The sequence below is a fragment of the Bombina bombina genome, chromosome 1 (genome assembly GCF_027579735.1).
Source record: "Bombina bombina isolate aBomBom1 chromosome 1, aBomBom1.pri, whole genome shotgun sequence".
Lineage (NCBI taxonomy): Eukaryota > Metazoa > Chordata > Amphibia > Anura > Bombinatoridae > Bombina > Bombina bombina.
In genome coordinates, this window is record NC_069499.1 from 349,974,798 (window position 1) to 349,990,251 (window position 15,454).

Genomic DNA, 15,454 nt, shown 5'->3' on the forward strand with positions numbered 1-15,454 from the left:
AGGCAACGCGTTTCTCAGCCAATGGCTGTTTCATCAGGCTTCATAAAATTGTTTACTGAACACTTGCTAGATATACTTTAAAATCAATTAAGATGATAATAAACAGGTGGTGATGGGAGGGGTCAACTTAATCATTCATACCCTCATAACCAATCAGATAGTGCAGGATATAACTTAACTTCATAGACAATCAGAAAATACAAAATGTCATCAAATTATACAATATACAAAAAAACACATATATAAAAATTCATCCACAGCTTACTAGTTAATGTTATTCGTATTAGATTTCATAATGGTCTATACATCATATCATTATCATATAAACAAAAATTATAAAATCATAATTGCATACCTTGTTATAGGCCAAATTGTACTAAGTCTTTAGGTGGCATACATGAGAGAATAACAAAGACTATAATAAATCCCAATGTTTATGAGGAGATGAATGTATGTAATAAAGTGTTGCAAACTGATTGCTAAATGTTGCTAAAACTAAGCATTTGTCGAGGACGGCGTCCCAAGATGCCTAATGCGCATGACTGGACACGATGTGTCAATGCTACAGGTTGCTTAGCAACTAGTTAGGTTCCTGAATGTAACAGTAACCAATAGGTGGATAGGCAGATAGAGATAGGATCATCGGATATTTTAACACAATATCAGTGGTATATCTTTATGGGAATGAATATCAAGCAAATCGTGCACTACAATGGTGACAGATTAAGCAGAACTTGTTCAATGAGGGCGCATTTCCAATTAGGTAATAAATAACAAATACGCTCGATGTTAGGCACTTGTGTCCCAAGAACCGCTATAGCTATGTGTGCTCGTAAAGTGTCTATAGCAAAATGAGATAGCGGTAAACGTCACTAGAGCACATGACTCCCTACGACCTATCAGAAATGAGAGTCATCTAGTGATAATTGGATAAGCTACACGTCAATAGTACGATAGCTGTTTGATGATAGGGTAAGGAATCGTATGTGAAATCCATTAATAAATGTATAATATACAAGAATTTGATAACTTCGGTTTTTTAAAAAGTGGAATATTATGTCATACCTATGCCCAACAAGATAAAATAATGTGATAAAAATAATAATAATAATAATAAAACTAGAAAAACTAAAAAAGCTGCCACCGTAACCACAGCAACACCAAAGCTGGTAACCAGAGTCAGCTTACCCATCGTGTCATGGTGTTTCCCAATGAGGGTTCAAAGTTAGTCAAAATTAGCCCAATGTATCCAAAGAGTATTAGTAGATGTAATCAGTTAATAGTTGTTCCATATAATGAAGTATTACATCATCATAATTCGCACACCTAGCAGGACAGATGAAAAATGGCTAGTCAAGTCAGCCATATGTTTGATATTTGATCAATGTGTTCTAGATAGTAAACAGAATTGATATGCTTAATAATTGACTAATTATATTAAACCACAATAAGCTATCAAATATAATCAAATGAACCTACAAAGGACTAAAACAGCACAATTCATTATACAAAGATGTATCTAAAGAATATTAGAAATAAATAAATGGTCTACAGTCAACATGATCAGCTCAAATGCAGAAGGCAGAATAAGATGAGTTCCCAACAAGGAAGCAAGTGATCATCCATATCTAATGTGACAATAGTTTCATAGCATAAGGCATTTTCAAATGGAGTACAAGTGGCATTAATAATCACCTATGAATACCATTAAGAAGAGACCCATAGTATCTCAATAGACTCAGGTCTGTATATATATATATACACACATATACCCATACATATAAGATACACAAATGTATACACACATACACCCAACCTTATATCGAAAACAAACCTAGACATATAAAATGCATAAAAACAACATATTATAATGGGCAGGGAACAATCGGACTCCCTTAGTGCCCATAAGAAAAAATATAAAAATAACCAGATAAAGTGCTACAACCACTATATATAATATAGCAAGGAGATATTAACAAGAACAAAAAACAAAAAACTAATAAGATCCCATCCTAACTTAAGAGACGGATGACACTCATAAATCAAATGCAGCTAGATCAACACATTCATTGAGGCCATCAGGGGCCAGAGTATGTAGTTTATGGATCCAGTAAGTCTCTCTACGCCGTAGGGTAAGCATAGCATTGTGACTATTCCGAGGTATCTGTTCGATAGGTATTATAGAGAGTGTTTTAGCACTACCTCTGTGTGCATAAGCACAGTGCCTGGAGAGACTATGTTTCAAGAATTTCCTTTTTATGTTGTAAGTGTGTTCACTCCATCTTTTCTTGATGGTACGTCCAGTGCGCCCTACATACTGGACCCCACAAACGCAACTCACCAGATAGACAACAAAGGTAGATTCACAAGACAACCTTTTTGTAATTTTGAATATTTCCCCTGTCTGATTGGACGAAAAAGTATTAGTTCCGCTTTTCACGATCTTACACATATTGCACCTCGATTTCATACATTTAAATAATCCATATCTTGGTAAAAAATTACCAAGATAAGTCCTACTGGTCCCTACACTAGAGTTCTGGCTACCAATTTTGTCTCTAACAACTTTACTGGGGGCCAGTTTGTTCTTCAACGTGGGAGCCCTCCTATACACTACCCTCGGTTTGATAGAGGTATATTCCTTAAGATAAGGATCATTGCAAATAATTGGCCAATGTTTATGGATTATTTGCTTAATTTGTCGATATTGATTACTATAGCCAGTCACAAATAGAGGTATTTCTAAGGTGTCACTTGGTTGTTGTTTGTTAGCAGATTTTTTAATATTTTTCTTTTTATCAAATGATAAATATTTGTTTCTGTCATCTTCTAGGGCTCTAAGGTATCCCTTGAGTACCAAATCCAGAGGATAACCCTTCTCTAGAAACCTATCCTTTAATATCTGGGATTGTGCTATATAACTATCAACCGTACTGCAGTTCCGCCTAATGCGTCTGAACTGTCCGTATGGTACGTTCTTTTTCCAACTATGGTAGTGGTTGCTATTGTAGTTGAGAAAGCTGTTACAATCTACCTTTTTAAAAAAGGTTTCAGACATGATGGTTCCAGCCTCTGAAAAGTATAATGACAGATCAAGATATTCTATCCTAGTGGACTGGATGTTACTAGTAAATACCAGACCAAATTCATTATTATTTAGAGATGATGAATAAAGAAGGGCTTCTTCACGTGAGCCCTTATATATGAATATCAAATCGTCAATATAACGGCCATAGAACACCAGACTCGCACTCATAGGAGACCCAAATACATGGGTCTCCTCAAATCTGCCCATATAAAGATTGGCAAAACTGGGTGCGAATCTGGTGCCCATGGCCGTACCCTTGACTTGAAGATAATGTTTACCTTGATAGATGAAATAATTATGGTGCAATATAAACCGTATCATTTCTAAGATGAATGTTTGCTGTTTTAGGGGCATATATATGTCAGTTTTCAGATATGTTTCAACAGCCAACAAACCTTTGTCATGGGGGATGTTGGAATATAAGGAACTGACATCACTTGTTATCCACCAGATGTTAGATTCAGTTTTTGTGATACCCAGACTCATTAATTTATTAAGTAAGTCGGTAGAATCTCTAATAAATGAAGGAAGTGTCACTACATATTTTTGTAGAAATGAATCTACATACGCAGATAGATCAAAATATAAGAATAACCTCAGTCCTGGAGAACGCCAGGCCCTTGACTCTCTCAGTGCCAATAAAGAGTTAGTGATCCGCCAAGCGGACAAAGGAGGGGGTATTGTGATTCAGAATATCCGAGATTACATTCAGGAGGCTGATAGGATCCTTAATGATGCCACCTATTATAGGGTATTACCGGGAGACCCTACTCCTTTGTTCCAAAAACAGCTACTCTCCCTTTTATTAGAGGGCTTCGAAGAGGGAATTCTAACTAAAAAAGAGAAAGACTACTTGTATCCCAAAAACCCTAGCGTAGCGTTCTATTACCACCTTCCGAAAGTGCATAAGGATGCGTCCAACCCCCCTGGACGCCCTATAGTGGCTGGCATTGACAGCCTTACCGACCATCTATCTGCGTATGTAGATTCATTTCTACAAAAATATGTAGTGACACTTCCTTCATTTATTAGAGATTCTACCGACTTACTTAATAAATTAATGAGTCTGGGTATCACAAAAACTGAATCTAACATCTGGTGGATAACAAGTGATGTCAGTTCCTTATATTCCAACATCCCCCATGACAAAGGTTTGTTGGCTGTTGAAACATATCTGAAAACTGACATATATATGCCCCTAAAACAGCAAACATTCATCTTAGAAATGATACGGTTTATATTGCACCATAATTATTTCATCTATCAAGGTAAACATTATCTTCAAGTCAAGGGTACGGCCATGGGCACCAGATTCGCACCCAGTTTTGCCAATCTTTATATGGGCAGATTTGAGGAGACCCATGTATTTGGGTCTCCTATGAGTGCGAGTCTGGTGTTCTATGGCCGTTATATTGACGATTTGATATTCATATATAAGGGCTCACGTGAAGAAGCCCTTCTTTATTCATCATCTCTAAATAATAATGAATTTGGTCTGGTATTTACTAGTAACATCCAGTCCACTAGGATAGAATATCTTGATCTGTCATTATACTTTTCAGAGGCTGGAACCATCATGTCTGAAACCTTTTTTAAAAAGGTAGATTGTAACAGCTTTCTCAACTACAATAGCAACCACTACCATAGTTGGAAAAAGAACGTACCATACGGACAGTTCAGACGCATTAGGCGGAACTGCAGTACGGTTGATAGTTATATAGCACAATCCCAGATATTAAAGGATAGGTTTCTAGAGAAGGGTTATCCTCTGGATTTGGTACTCAAGGGATACCTTAGAGCCCTAGAAGATGACAGAAACAAATATTTATCATTTGATAAAAAGAAAAATATTAAAAAATCTGCTAACAAACAACAACCAAGTGACACCTTAGAAATACCTCTATTTGTGACTGGCTATAGTAATCAATATCGACAAATTAAGCAAATAATCCATAAACATTGGCCAATTATTTGCAATGATCCTTATCTTAAGGAATATACCTCTATCAAACCGAGGGTAGTGTATAGGAGGGCTCCCACGTTGAAGAACAAACTGGCCCCCAGTAAAGTTGTTAGAGACAAAATTGGTAGCCAGAACTCTAGTGTAGGGACCAGTAGGACTTATCTTGGTAATTTTTTACCAAGATATGGATTATTTAAATGTATGAAATCGAGGTGCAATATGTGTAAGATCGTGAAAAGCGGAACTAATACTTTTTCGTCCAATCAGACAGGGGAAATATTCAAAATTACAAAAAGGTTGTCTTGTGAATCTACCTTTGTTGTCTATCTGGTGAGTTGCGTTTGTGGGGTCCAGTATGTAGGGCGCACTGGACGTACCATCAAGAAAAGATGGAGTGAACACACTTACAACATAAAAAGGAAATTCTTGAAACATAGTCTCTCCAGGCACTGTGCTTATGCACACAGAGGTAGTGCTAAAACACTCTCTATAATACCTATCGAACAGATACCTCGGAATAGTCACAATGCTATGCTTACCCTACGGCGTAGAGAGACTTACTGGATCCATAAACTACATACTCTGGCCCCTGATGGCCTCAATGAATGTGTTGATCTAGCTGCATTTGATTTATGAGTGTCATCCGTCTCTTAAGTTAGGATGGGATCTTATTAGTTTTTTGTTTTTTGTTCTTGTTAATATCTCCTTGCTATATTATATATAGTGGTTGTAGCACTTTATCTGGTTATTTTTATATTTTTTCTTATGGGCACTAAGGGAGTCCGATTGTTCCCTGCCCATTATAATATGTTGTTTTTATGCATTTTATATGTCTAGGTTTGTTTTCGATATAAGGTTGGGTGTATGTGTGTATACATTTGTGTATCTTATATGTATGGGTATATGTGTGTATATATATATATACAGACCTGAGTCTATTGAGATACTATGGGTCTCTTCTTAATGGTATTCATAGGTGATTATTAATGCCACTTGTACTCCATTTGAAAATGCCTTATGCTATGAAACTATTGTCACATTAGATATGGATGATCACTTGCTTCCTTGTTGGGAACTCATCTTATTCTGCCTTCTGCATTTGAGCTGATCATGTTGACTGTAGACCATTTATTTATTTCTAATATTCTTTAGATACATCTTTGTATAATGAATTGTGCTGTTTTAGTCCTTTGTAGGTTCATTTGATTATATTTGATAGCTTATTGTGGTTTAATATAATTAGTCAATTATTAAGCATATCAATTCTGTTTACTATCTAGAACACATTGATCAAATATCAAACATATGGCTGACTTGACTAGCCATTTTTCATCTGTCCTGCTAGGTGTGCGAATTATGATGATGTAATACTTCATTATATGGAACAACTATTAACTGATTACATCTACTAATACTCTTTGGATACATTGGGCTAATTTTGACTAACTTTGAACCCTCATTGGGAAACACCATGACACGATGGGTAAGCTGACTCTGGTTACCAGCTTTGGTGTTGCTGTGGTTACGGTGGCAGCTTTTTTAGTTTTTCTAGTTTTATTATTATTATTATTATTTTTATCACATTATTTTATCTTGTTGGGCATAGGTATGACATAATATTCCACTTTTTAAAAAACCGAAGTTATCAAATTCTTGTATATTATACATTTATTAATGGATTTCACATACGATTCCTTACCCTATCATCAAACAGCTATCGTACTATTGACGTGTAGCTTATCCAATTATCACTAGATGACTCTCATTTCTGATAGGTCGTAGGGAGTCATGTGCTCTAGTGACGTTTACCGCTATCTCATTTTGCTATAGACACTTTACGAGCACACATAGCTATAGCGGTTCTTGGGACACAAGTGCCTAACATCGAGCGTATTTGTTATTTATTACCTAATTGGAAATGCGCCCTCATTGAACAAGTTCTGCTTAATCTGTCACCATTGTAGTGCACGATTTGCTTGATATTCATTCCCATAAAGATATACCACTGATATTGTGTTAAAATATCCGATGATCCTATCTCTATCTGCCTATCCACCTATTGGTTACTGTTACATTCAGGAACCTAACTAGTTGCTAAGCAACCTGTAGCATTGACACATCGTGTCCAGTCATGCGCATTAGGCATCTTGGGACGCCGTCCTCGACAAATGCTTAGTTTTAGCAACATTTAGCAATCAGTTTGCAACACTTTATTACATACATTCATCTCCTCATAAACATTGGGATTTATTATAGTCTTTGTTATTCTCTCATGTATGCCACCTAAAGACTTAGTACAATTTGGCCTATAACAAGGTATGCAATTATGATTTTATAATTTTTGTTTATATGATAATGATATGATGTATAGACCATTATGAAATCTAATACGAATAACATTAACTAGTAAGCTGTGGATGAATTTTTATATATGTGTTTTTTTGTATATTGTATAATTTGATGACATTTTGTATTTTCTGATTGTCTATGAAGTTAAGTTATATCCTGCACTATCTGATTGGTTATGAGGGTATGAATGATTAAGTTGACCCCTCCCATCACCACCTGTTTATTATCATCTTAATTGATTTTAAAGTATATCTAGCAAGTGTTCAGTAAACAATTTTATGAAGCCTGATGAAACAGCCATTGGCTGAGAAACGCGTTGCCTGTCATTATATTTATTTTTAAATAAAGTCAGTTTTAGTATTTGAACACTTGCTGCTCCCTCTCTTTGGGATTTTTATTGCCTTTTTGTCTGAGGATATTCATCACTTTGACCATCTTGGGATCCTGTGAACCAGTACTTCTTTTCTGGATGCCTTGCCATAAGTCTGTTGGGTGACCAAATTGATCCCTTCATGCTCCCATAGCATCAAAAGAGGTGCTTTATACATTGTGAGTACCACTCTTATCATTATCTGAGTTTGTCCACTTGTACCAACAATACTAGGCCATATAGGCACTTGTGTCTTTTCTCTGTCCACATAGACATCAGATCCAGTGCATGAAGTTGGTCTTCTGGGTGACCGAATAGATCCCAGACTGCCCCTATAGCACTAATTGAGGTGCTCTTCTAAATGTGAGTTTGTATCTCATCTTAAAATCTACAAAATTGGACCAAACAATATTGGGCCATGTGGCGCTTCTGTTTTTTCTTCTTTTTATAGATTGCTGTTCCTGGATCCTGGCCTGGATCTTCACAGATAGCTGCCATTTTTCCTCTCCAGAGACTTTTTAATACAATTCTATTGCCTCTTCATTGTCCACTAAAGGCATTGTTACACACTTATAACTTTTCACAAATTGTTATATTCCTCTACTGTATTATTTTCATCATTGTATATTTGTTTTTGAGATATATTTATATATTTGTGGTTTTTTGTATGTGTATATGGATGTATATACATGCTTATATGTGTGTATATATATATATATATACAAATAGATGCTTATTATAAACTTCACCAGTGTTATTAGTTTGAGATTGATAGCCATTCACAACTGACACCACTAGTAATTATTATTTTTTTACATTCACTTATTCACTATACCTTTTTTATTATCACTATAACTCCTGACACATTAGAAGACTGAGTTCTCACTGTTACTATTTATCACCTAGTATTTGTAATAGGGCGCCCCCTCACTTTTTTTGTTGTATGGTAAAAGCTGGCGGACTAAGAGTTCAGTCAAACCAGCTGTCAGATGCCGGGCAAGGGGGTGACTTTGTGACATTGGCTTCTTACGCTCAAACATGTCCTTGACAGACACCTGACTGTGGGCAGATGAGCAGGAACTGCTCAATGCGAGACACGGAGTGGCGGATGGTTGAGAGGGGGCAAAGAGGACAGCAGTGGTTGATGTGGCTGAAGATGCTGGACCAGGAGGAGGATGGTGGCTTTGCGTTTGTGTGCTGCTTGTACTCATGTGTTGATCCCATAGGCATTTGTTATGTGCGATCATTTGCCTTCGCAAAGCAGTTGTACCTAGGTGGGTGTAGGACTTCCCACGACTCAGTTTCTTTTGGCACAGGTTGCAAATGGCATCGCTGTTGTCAGAGGCAGACACACAAAAAAAATGCCACACTGCTGAGCTCTGCAATGATGGCATTCTGGTGGTGGCAACAGCATGGCGTGCTGTCTGGCTGACCCCGGGTGCCGATGCATGCTGTCTGACTGTGCCACTAGCTCCTTGCGATGACCTCCCCCTCCTTCCAACTTGTCTCCTCCTCCTCTCTGTCTCCCCATCTGAACTTTCCCAGTCTTCTTCTTCTCTTCTAGCGGGCACCCACGTGACATCCACGGACGCATCGTCATCATCAACCGCTTCACTTGTATCTGACAAGTCAACAAATGAAGCAGCAGCGGGTACAACATCATCATCATCACACCGTACGTCCATGTGTGTAATGCCTGACTGAGACATATCCCTGTCATCTACATCCTCTGGCAATAATGGTTGCGCATCACTATCACTCATTTCTTCCAACTGATGTGTAAATAACTCCTCTGACAGATCAAGTGAAGCTGCTGTGGTGCTAGTGTTGGTGGTGGCGGCAGGCGGGCGAGTGGTAACTTGAGAGGTGCCCGAAGCTAAGCTGGAGGAGGATGGTGCGTCAAGGTTCCGAGCGGAAGCTGTAGAAGATTGGGTGTACTGTGTTAGCCAGTCTACTATGTCCTAATAAATGTTCAAGTTTGGGCTACGTGGCCTCTGAACACTGGGAATTATTCTAGGGCCAAAGGGAATCACAGCACCATGAACACGACGGCCCCTGCGGGGTGGCCTGCCTCTGCCTGTCATTTTTTTTCCGATTAGTGGTACTATGCGTGCAAGCTACTGTGACAACAGATATGAGTGGCACTGTGCACTGGCAGAAGTTGGCAGAGTAGATGCTGTAGGCCTGACACACACGCTTGCAGACAACTAAATGCTATTCAATTTATTACAGTCAAAAATTTTTTTTTTTTTTTAAATATACACTACTGTTACACCAGATATGAGTTGCACTGGGGTGACACTGTGCCCTGGCAGGAAGGCACTGAAACGCACACGTGTGAAGGAAACTGACTGCTATTATTTAACACAGTCAAAAAAGTGTTGTTTTTTTTTTAAATCTACACTACTGTTACACCAGATATGAGTTGCACTGGGGTGACACTGTGCCCTGGCAGGCAGGCTCTGAAACGCACACGTGTGAAGGAAACTGACTGCTATTATTTAACACAGTCAAAAAAGTGTTGTTTTTTTAAATCTACACTACTGTTACACCAGATATGAGTTGCACTGGTTTGACACTGTGCCCTGGCTAGCAGGCACTGAAACGCACACGTGTGAAGGAAACTGACTGACTGCTATTATTTAACACAGTCAAAAAAGTGTTGTTTTTTTTAAATCTACACTACTGTTACACCAGATATGAGTTGCCCTGGGGTGACACTGTGCCCTGGCAGGCAGGCTCTGAAACGCACACATGTGAAGGAAACTGACTGCTATTATTTAACACAGTCAAAAAAGTGTTTTTTTTTTTTAAATCTACACTACTGTTACACCAGATATGAGTTGCACTCGGGTGACATTGTGCACTGGCAGGCAAGAACTGAAACGCACACGTGTGAAGGAAACTGACTGCTATTATTTAACACAGTCAAAAAGTGTTGTTGTTTTTAAATCTACACTACTGTTACACCAGATATGAGTTGCACTGGGGTGACATTGTGCCCTGGCAGGCAGGCTCTGAAACGCACACGTGTGAAGGAAACTGACTGCTATTATTTAACACAGTCAAAAAAGTGTTTTTTTTTTTTTAAATCTACACTACTGTTACACCAGATATGAGTTGCACTGGGGTGACACTGTGCCCTGGCAGGCAGGCTCTGAAACGCACACGTGTGAAGGAAACTGACTGCTATTATTTAACACAGTCAAAAAAGTGTTTTGTTTTTTTTAAATCTACACTACTGTTACACCAGATATGAGTTGCACTGGGGTGACACTGTGCCCTGGCAGGCAGGCTCTGAAACGCACACGTGTGAAGGAAACTGACTGCTATTATTTAACACAGTCAAAAAAGTGTTGTTTTTTTAAATCTACACTACTGTTACACCAGATATGAGTTGCACTGGTTTGACACTGTGCCCTGGCTAGCAGGCACTGAAACGCACACGTGTGAAGGAAACTGACTGACTGCTATTATTTAACACAGTCAAAAAAGTGTTGTTTTTTTTAAATCTACACTACTGTTACACCAGATATGAGTTGCCCTGGGGCGACACTGTGCCCTGGCAGGCAGGCTCTGAAACGCACACATGTGAAGGAAACTGACTGCTATTATTTAACACAGTCAAAAAGTGTTGTTGTTTTTAAATCTACACTACTGTTACACCAGATATGAGTTGCACTGGGGTGACATTGTGCCCTGGCAGGCAGGCTCTGAAACGCACACCTGTGAAGGAAACTGACTGCTATTATTTAACACAGTCAAAAAAGTGTTTTTTTTTTTTTTAAATCTACACTACTGTTACACCAGATATGAGTTGCACTGGGGTGACACTGTGCCCTGGCAGGCAGGCTCTGAAACGCACACGTGTGAAGGAAACTGACTGCTATTATTTAACACAGTCAAAAAAGTGTTTTTTTTTTTTTAAATCTACACTACTGTTACACCAGATATGAGTTGCACTGGGGTGACACTGTGCCCTGGCAGGCAGGCTCTGAAACGCACACGTGTGAAGGAAACTGACTGCTATTATTTAACACAGTCAAAAAAGTGTTGTTTTTTTAAAATCTACACTACTGTTATACCAGATATGAGTTGCACTGGGGTGACACTGTGCCCTGGCAGGCAGGCCCTGAAACGCACACGTGTGAAGGAAACTGACTGCTATTATTTAACACAGTCAAAAAAGTGTTGTTTTTTTTAAATCTACACTACTGTTACACCAGATATGAGTTGCACTGGTTTGACACTGTGCCCTGGCTAGCAGGCACTGAAAAGCACACGTGTGAAGGAAACTGACTGACTGCTATTATTTAACACAGTCAAAAAAGTGTTTTTTTTTTTAAATCTACACTACTGTTACACCAGATATGAGTTGCACTGGGGTGACATTGTGCACTGGCAGGCAGGCACTGAAACGCACACGTGTGAAGGAAACTGACTGCTATTATTTAACACAGTCAAAAAGTGTTGTTGTTTTTAAATCTACACTACTGTTACACCAGATATGAGTTGCACTGGGATGACACTGTGCCCTGGCAGGCAGGCTCTGAAACGCACACGTGTGAAGGAAACTGACTGCTATTATTTAACACAGTCAAAAAAGTGTTGTTTTTTTTAAATCTACACTACTGTTACACCAGATATGAGTTGCACTGGGGTGACACTGTGCCCTGGCAGGCAGGTCCTGAAACGCACACGTGTGAAGGAAGCTTACTGCTATTATTTAACACAGTCAAAAAAGTGTTGTTTTTTTTAAATCTACACTACTGTTACACCAGATATGAGTTGCACTGGGGTGACACTGTACCCTGGCAGGCAGGCCCTGAAACGCACACGTGTGAAGGAAACTGACTGCTATTATTTAACACAGTCAAAAAAGTGTTGTTTTTTTAAATCTACACTACTGTTACACCAGATATGAGTGGTGGCACTGGGCAAGTGGGCACAGTATACGCTGTAAGCCTGACACACACGCTGGCAGGCAGGCAGGCAATTGCAATTAGATTACACACAAAAAAAGCAGCCCTAAAAAGGGCTTTTTGGGGTGCTGTCCTTACAGCAGAGATAAGATGAGTCCTTCAGGACTGTAGTGGACACTGAATACACTAGCCTAGCTATCGATTTCCCTATTAATCAGCAGCAGCTACACTGTCCCTCCTCTCCCTAAGAATGCAGCTTCCAAATGAATCTAAAATGGATGCTGTCCAGGAGGTAGGAGGGTCTGGGAGGGAGGGTCTGCTGCTGATTGGCTGGAATGTGCCTGCTGACTGTGAGGTACAGGGTCAAAATATTACTCAATGATGATGAATAGGGGCGGATCGAATATCGCATTTGTTCGCCCGCAGCGGCGAACGTGAACATGCTATGTTCGCCGCGAACTATTCACGACATCACTATTGTTAAGCAATAGTGCACTCAGTCGCGGTAGCATGCGGGGGGCAGGTGGTGGGGTGACACTGTGCCCTGGCAGGCAGGCTCTGAAATGCACACGTGTGAAGGAAACTGACTGCTATTATTTAACACAGTCAAAAAAGTGTTTTTTTTTTTTTTTAAATCTACACTACTGTTACACCAGATATGAGTTGCACTGGGGTGACACTGTGCCCTGGCAGGCAGGCTCTGAAACGCACGCGTGTGAAGGAAACTGACTGCTATTATTTAACACAGTCAAAAAAGTGTTTTTTTTTTTAAATCTACACTACTGTTATACCAGATATGAGTTGCACTGGGGTGACACTGTGCCCTGGCAGGCAGGCCCTGAAACGCACACGTGTGAAGGAAACTGACTGCTTTTATTTAACACAGTCAAAAACGTGTTGTTTTTTTTTAAATCTACACTACTGTTACACCAGATATGAGTTGCACTGGTTTGACACTGTGCCCTGGCTAGCAGGCACTGAAACGCACACGTGTGAAGGAAACTGACTGACTGCTATTATTTAACACAGTCAAAAAAGTGTTGTTTTTTTTAAATCTACACTACTGTTACACCAGATATGAGTTGCACTGGGGTGACATTGTGCACTGGCAGGCAGGCACTGAAACGCACACGTGTGAAGGAAACTGATTGCTATTATTTAACACTGTCAAAAAAGTGTTGCTTTTTTTAAATCTACACTACTGTTACACCAGATATGAGTTGCACTGGGGTGACACTGTGCCCTGGCGGGCAAGCCCTGAAACGCACACGTGTGAAGGAAACTGACTGCTATTATTTAACACAGTCAAAAAAGTGTTGTTTTTTTTAAATCTACACTACTGTTACACCAGATATGAGTTGCACTGGGGTGACACTGTGCCCTGGCAGGCAGGCACTGAAACGCACACGTGTGAAAGAAACTGACTGCTATTATTTAACACAGTCAAAAAAGTGTTGTTTTTTTAAATCTACACTACTGTTACACCAGATATGAGTTGCACTGGGGTGACACTGTGCCCTGGCAGGCAGGCCCTGAAACGTACATGTGTGAAGGAAACTGACTGCTATTATTTAACACAGTCAGAAAAGTGTTGTTTTTTTTTAAAATCTACACTACTGTTACACCAGATATGAGTTGCACTGGGGTGACACTGTGCCCTGGCAGGCATGCCCTGAAACGCACACGTGTGAAGGAAACTGACTGCTATTATTTAACACAGTAAAAAAAGTGTTGTTTTTTTTTTAAATCTACACTACTGTTACACCAGATATGAGTGGTGGCACTGGGCAAGTGGGCACAGTATACGCTGTAAGCCTGACACACACGCTGGCAGGCAGGCAATTGCAATTAGATTACACAGGAAGAAAAAAAAAAAGCAGCCCTAAAAAGGGCTTTTTGGGGTGCTGTCCTTACAGCAGAGATAAGATGAGTCCTTCAGGACTGTAGTGGACACTGAATACACTAGCCTAGCTATTGATTTCCCTATTAATCAGCAGCAGCTACACTGTCCCTCCTCTCCCTAAGAATGCAGCTTCCAAATGAATCTAAAATGGAAGCTGTCCAGGAGGTAGGAGGGTCTGGGAGGGAGGGTCTGCTGCTGATTGGCTGGAATGTGCCTGCTGACTGTGAGGTACAGGGTCAAAGTATTACTCAATGATGATGAATAGGGGGCGGATCGAACATCGCATTTGTTCGCCCGCAGCGGCGAACGTGAACATGCTATGTTCGCCGCGAACTATTCGCGACATCACTATTGTTAAGCAATAGTGCACTCAGTCGCGGTAGCATGCGGGGGGCAGGTGGTGGCGCAAATAGGTAGAGGGTTAGAGAGCTGTATGGGGGGGATCAGGGAGGTTGGCGCAAAGGAGGGATTCAGCACTGCAGAATCAATATATATATTAAAAAAATGCTTTCTATTTTAGTATTGGCAGACTTTCTGCCAGTACTTAAGATGGCGGTGACAATTATGAGGTGGGGGAGGGAAAAGAGCTGTTTGAGGGGGGTCAGGGAGGGATCAGGGGTGGGATGTGTCAGGGGGGATGATGATCTCTACACTAAAGCTAAAATTAACCCTACATGCTACCTAATTAACCCCTTAATGCCCCTGGGCATAATACAAGTGTGGTGCACAGCATTATTTAGCGGCCTTCTAATTGCCAAAAAGCAACGCCAAAGCCATATATGTCTGCTATTTCTAAACAAAGGGGATCCCAGAGAAGCATTTACAACCATGTGTGCCATAGTTGCACAAAGTGTTTGTA